This window comes from Pinus tabuliformis, chromosome 5_2 (assembly GCF_031772625.1).
Source record: "Pinus tabuliformis cultivar Carrire ecotype Pingquan chromosome 5_2, CPIR1, whole genome shotgun sequence".
In the NCBI taxonomy this organism is placed as follows: domain Eukaryota; kingdom Viridiplantae; phylum Streptophyta; class Pinopsida; order Pinales; family Pinaceae; genus Pinus; species Pinus tabuliformis.
Genome location: NC_142306.1, coordinates 263,616,322 through 263,622,943, shown reverse-complemented (window position 1 = coordinate 263,622,943; position 6,622 = coordinate 263,616,322).

Below are 6,622 nucleotides of genomic sequence, written 5' to 3'. Positions count from 1 at the left end.
TGTGTCAAGCTCGTTAAAAAATGAAACAAGGGTTGGAGCAAAGTCCCTTGTCTTGTGTCAAGATCCCTAAAAAATGAAACAAGGGTTGGAGCAGAGTTCCTTGTCTTGTGTCAAGCTTCTTAAAAAATTAAACAAAGGATTATGAGGAAAGTTATTTTACTATGTCAACCTCGTTAAAAAATGAATTAGGTCTCCTAGAGCAAAGTTCCATGTCTTATGTCAAACTCCTTAAAAAATGAAACAAGGACTATGGAACACAATTCCCTGTCTTGTGCCAAGCTCCTTAAAAAATGAAACAAAGGATATGAGCATAGTTCTTTTCCTGTGCCAAGCTCGTTAAAAAATGAAACAAATCCCCTTCCAATTCGAGTCTTTGATCAGATCTCGTAAAATACCAGTTGAGTCTTTCACTTGATCTTGTAGGTGAACCTTCATTCCATCCACTTAGCTGAATGAAATGAAGCTTGGGGGGAATGTACCTTGAATTGAGTCATTATGCCAGGGCCATGAAAAATTATCTCAAGCATAGTTTATCTTTGTTTCAAGCTTGTGTAAAAATGAAACCAAACCCAAGCATAGTCTATCTTTGTTTCAAGCTTGTGTAAAAATGAAACCAAATCCAAGCATAGTTTGTCTCCATTTCAAGCTTGTGTAAAAATGAAACCATTCCTTCTTTACATCTCGTGATTGTTGTTTCTATCAGCTTGTTTGTTGGATGATCCCTGGTTTTGGCCATTCCATCACCACCATCTCTTTGGCTGGTCATTTGATTTCACTTGGTTGCTTTACACTTGCCTGAGGAACATCTATGATGAGTGGTTTTATTAGAAAACCTCTTGACCATTACATGTTTTGAGCAGTTCCATCATTGTTAGAACAAGTTGCTATCCTTTTATACCACTCGTTCCTCTAGGTGGAGTCCCTTTTCAGCTCTTTTTAGACTCCAAAAATATGAAAAGATTGTCCAGTATTTGTCTTTTCGAACTCATTAAATTAAATGAATTGGCATCATCTCATTATATGTTTACCCCTTTTTCAAGCTAAGATTGACTATTTACGAAAAAGGTACACCTTAGTCAAACATGGCTAAGAGGTTCTCTCGAATATTATTTTCTACCTTTTCAAATTCGAGAGACAAATTACAAAAAGGAAACTTATGGAGTTTTCTTTTTTGTTTCTTTTTCAAACTCTCCAAATATGAAAAAGCCACTGAGTTACTCTTCCGTTGGACTCGTAAAAATTAAATGACGAAAGACTTGTCACCATGACGAGACTGAGCTTCTCCTTCCTAGAGCTCAGAAATCTTACTATGATGGATTCATCTAAAGGGTGAACTTATATGAGAAGAATATCGTATCCTCTTCAAGCTTGTGTAAAAATAAAGAAGTACTCACTAAATAATGTAAACTTTGAAATGGGAACTCATACTGTTACCCGTTTTGTAGAGATAGCAAAAAAGTGACCCGATTTTGAAAAGGGGTGATGTAGAACACATATGTTTTTTTAGAGCATAGTTTTTCGCACTATAATTTTTTTTATGTACATTGCATTTTAAAATGGTAGTGATTTTGATGTTGATTTAAAAAAGTGGTAATTCTACACCAGGCCCTTTTTTAAAAGGCTTTATTTTTTTATTTTTTTTATTTTCTAATGTATGAAATGTAAATAATTATTTTGTAAATTTAATAATTTTTGAAGTGGTCTTCTTCTTCATATTTTCTTGTTTTTATTTTAATTTTAATTTTTTTGTAGTGAGGTTTTTATTGTTTTGCATATTTAAAGAAGAAGGTCGATATTTTGAATTTATGATATTCTACATATTTATAATTGTTAATTAATTTTTCAATCCACATGAAATAATTGTTTCTAAAAAACAATATTTTTTAACAATTAACATAAAAATAACCATTTTTAACATAAATATAACTAAAAAACTACACGTTTTGATAATTTTTTGCTAGAAATGACATGTCAAAATCACAATTTTTATAGGAAAATTTTAACTAAAAATGGTTACATAATAGTTTTTTTTTATAAATTTCATGTTAAAAAAATAATAATAATCACTTTTTTTTTTTCAAAAAATAATGATTAACTTAAAAATTAATGCGAAAATCACATAATAGAAATATTGAACACATAACAACCTTAATTGAGTGTATATTCTTCTCGTAAAATGTCAAAGTCAAAACATTACAAGTATAACTAATTAATAGTTACAAAAAATGAGCTTGATTTCCAAGTATAACTTAAATTTAATCAACAATGTCACATAATCCAAACTCTTTGTCCTCTAGAGTTTCATCATTGTCTTCTCCCACAATATTTTCTGTTTCATTTTGTTTATTTTCCTCTTCTATTGGATCTTTGATGTTTGCAAATCTCCCAGTGTATGTCTTTCCAAACATTCTGTGTAATGGTGGTTGGAGTTCCTTTGCCTTTTTTGCCACACATGATTCACTAAAGTCCCCTTTCTTCAATCCAATTTCTTGCATTGCATGTAGAAGAAATTGAAGAGCATTAATTCTTTGTTGAATGAAATTGTACTGTATTGGATCTTTTTCAATTGCAATGAAATTTCTTCTTTTTTGAAGGCAACATGCTAGTGTTGTACCTAATTATCAAGCACAAAAGAAATAATGAAGTGAGTTAGTAAAATGACATATTAATTAAAAAATAACATATTTAAATTCAATTCCATATAATAAAACTTAGCTGAGCCAGAAAATAAATCTAGAACCCAATCTCCTTCATTTGAACATATGTCCATAAGATAGTTAATCAATAATTGTGGTTTTTGATAAATGTTAACTATCTGTCATTTTTCTTCTTTGTCTTCATATGTTAGTTTTCTCACAACAACATCATAAGTCAGTATTTGGCTATGAATCTTTCCGTCTACCCGATTAAAAGTCATAGACCTATAGCTATTATCTTTTGCCCAACTATCAATATAAATGAATTCACAATAATTTATAAATAGTTGATCTTCACAGTTAAGAAGATTTGACTTTTCCCTGTAACATGAAATAGTAAAAGTTCAATTAACTTGTACATAAATGATTTTTTCAACATTAATGAAATATACATTTTAAACATCTTACCATGTAAGCTTCATCCTTAAATTTGTTTTCCCCTTGAAGCTTGACAATACCATTGCTAATTGTGTGTCTGAATGAAATGTCACGAATATCCATAATGGTGATGACGTGACTTCTAGAAATCCTGCAATCACTTTACTAAGAGCTTGATAAGTATAAGGGTCACTATCATAATCAATGTTTGGAATATTGAAACCATGGGGAATATCTACAATAACTAGGGAATAATCCCTTTTAGGTATGAGTTTAGCAATGTCTTCATAGTCGCCTTGTATTACTTAATATTGAATAGTGTATAGCCCATTCCAAATGAAATGAGTAAGAGTTGGATCAAGTTCAACATTCTTAATACGTTGCTTCTTCAATCTTTCGATCTTTATTTTTTGAATGAAGGTCCTGGAACTATCTGGTGCTCCATTATCATCCTTCTTCATCTTTTATAAAATAAACAAATATATGTGTAAGTTATAAATTAAAAATAGTACACAGACGAATAAAAATGAATGTATAAATCAAGATACCTTTTTAAATGCAAGATAAAAAACTTTTAATGTTGATGTAGAACTTGAATCTAGATAGTTGCGTACAACATCATCCCAAATATCTTCATTCAACAATTTAACCATTTGTTTTTGAATTTTCATGTAAACTTTATGACTGCAAAGATAAAGTAACAAAAAGTTAATATAATGATATGTATAACAAATTCTACCAAGAACAATACGTTTTATTCAAAAAAAAATTATAATCTAGAAATAAATAAAAATAATTCAATAAACTTACTTTTGAAATTCTCCTGACCTCACATGAGATAATATTGTTTTGACAATTTTTTCATCTTTCGCTCCTTGCATTTCTCTCCAAGGTGTGATAGTCATATCTTCTGGAAGCTGCTTCATTTTAGGACTTGATTTACTGCTGCTACATATCAATGGCTTAGATTTTTTGACCTTCTGGTTTTTAATGCCAATGTTTTCCCACATGCTAAAAATCTCATTAATCAACTCCCATATATCTCCAGTTCTAAATTCCAACTGGAAAATGTTATCAACACCTCTGAATAAATCACTATTTTTTTCGCCTTTTCCACCTTTTGAATTAATTTTCTCTTCAATTTGATAGCATATTTCCATACAACATTCCTTTCGGAAATCTACAGTAATATTTATCCTATCCCCACCACATTTTTCTTCAAATTTACTATGAATAAATCTACTCTTTGGATGAAAGTCATAGACATCCTATATTGATTATCTAAATTATGATCCCATGCCATTAACTTTGCTTCTCTATCTGATAAACCAGCATAAATGATACATTTCATTGTTTCAAAACATGGGTTATTGGGATATTCCTCCATCAATTATCTTTGAGCTTCTACAGAATGGTTCCCCCCAAGCACATAATAATTGTATTCAAAACATTTTGACTTCTCAAATGCTTCTTTGTTGGGAACTTGAACTGCATCAACAAGAAACACATAAATAACCACACGAGCATATGGATTGTACGTCATTAATGTCTTCAAGTTGTGAACATGCAGATGATGTGGCTTTCTGACTTGATATTGACATTGTCCTTCGCTTGCCTTATAGGTTTGTCTGACATTAAGTTGAAATGTACGACCAACCTCAATTAAGTTTCTCTTTGTCAAATTCTATCAAATGGAATTTTGTTTTGTTTTGATAATGCCATCCTCTAAATCAACTCCTGTTGTAATGATTTCTCTATTTTCTTTTGAAGTTTCACTAGGTTCTCGACTGTTGGTAATGACTACTTCAAAATCTTCAACTTTACTCTTCTTTTTAATAACATTCTCATCATTAACTATAACAAATCTAGTCTTCAGCATTATTACTTTTGGTCTTTTATGGCTCTTCTCAGTTCCAATGTCATCTTCAGTAACGGCAACATATGCTTCACTGTTAGTTTTAACTTCATCATTTTCAAAAGTAAATTGTCTACCCTTGCTAGATTTATCCACTAGAAGCCTTTTTTTTTTCTGATCCCTTGGATGTAGTTTTTTCGCATCATCAGTTACTACATTTTTCTTGTTTGCCATATCTTCTTCTAACACTAAGTAGAAACTGCTAACAACTTTCATAATATCATGCTCTATGAAATGAATGCCTCCCAACCTAATTGAACAACTTTCAACAAAATTCTGCCAAACAAAATATCATATGTCAATAAAAACAAAGTTGAAAAATATAGTGAGACAGCTACAAGAATGAAAAATATGAATATAAATAACAATATTTATGATATTTTGTTTCATCTTATTTACAATTTGTTTACACAACTTTGTAGACACTTCTCTCATTTCATACAATGAATATGATAGCCAGTATTTAATCATTTCATGTGACTTGGGCAGTTTTGTAAGTATGTAAACAACTTCACTGTCCGGTACCAAACACATATCTATGACTCTTCCCATCACATCATAAATTCCATTATCATTTGGTATATATATATATATATATATATTCAGATTTTGGCTTTCTCTTTCTTTCACATACCAGATTCTTGATGGAAATTTCAATTCTTTTGAATTCTTCCAGTATGAAATCATCTTCTTATAATTTGAGGCACTTGAAATATTTGTAGCCATGAGCTCAAGTAGAGTTCGTTCACCATTTTTTTTTGAAGATCCACCTTTAAGAGTCTTTGGTTTAGATAATATTCACAGAAATATTCTTTGATGCCATTTTCCTAAAAAAAGAAACACATAAATCAGTAAATAACAAAAGCAAACTAACTTAAATTAACAATGAAAATATATCATAAATTTTTAATTTGTATAATCAGATCATTGAAATTAAAAAAATATTAATACTAAGAAAATTAAAATTTTCTTAGTATTAATATATCGCCCTGCCGCAGCATCCCCCCCACGCCACCCCGGCGGCTCAGGGTGGCGTGGGGAGAGGCTGTGGCAACAACTTCTACCATTCCCCCCACATTGATCTCCTTGTCCATCTTCAATCTACCCCTCAGGGGGGAGGCTGAGGGGTCGATTGAAGATGGAGAAGGAGATCAATGTGGGGAGAAATGGTAGAAGTTGTTGCCACAGCCTCCCCCTGCGCCACCCTGGCAGCTAGCCCGCCCACGGGGTGGTGGGCGGGTAGGCTGCCAGGGTGGCGCGGGGCTTGCAGCAACAACTTCTATCATTTCTTCCCACATTGAGCTCCTTCTCCGTCTTCAATCTAACCCTCAACCTCCCCCTTGAGGGGTAGATTGAAGATGGAGAAGGAGATCAATGTGGGGAGAAATGGTAGAAGGCCCCTCGTGCCACCTTGGTGGCCCGCCCATCGCGGGTGAGTGGGCTGCTGGGGTGGTGCGGGGGTAGGTTGTGGCAGCCCCCCCTGCACGGGGTGGCGGGTGGACTGCTGGGGTGGCATGGGGGGAAGGCTGTGGTAGCCCCGCCCCCCCCCCCCCCCCTAGGAATCACCCACCACCCCATGGGCAGGTGGGCTACTAGGGTGGCGCTAGGGTAAGCTGTGGCAGCCCCCCTCACA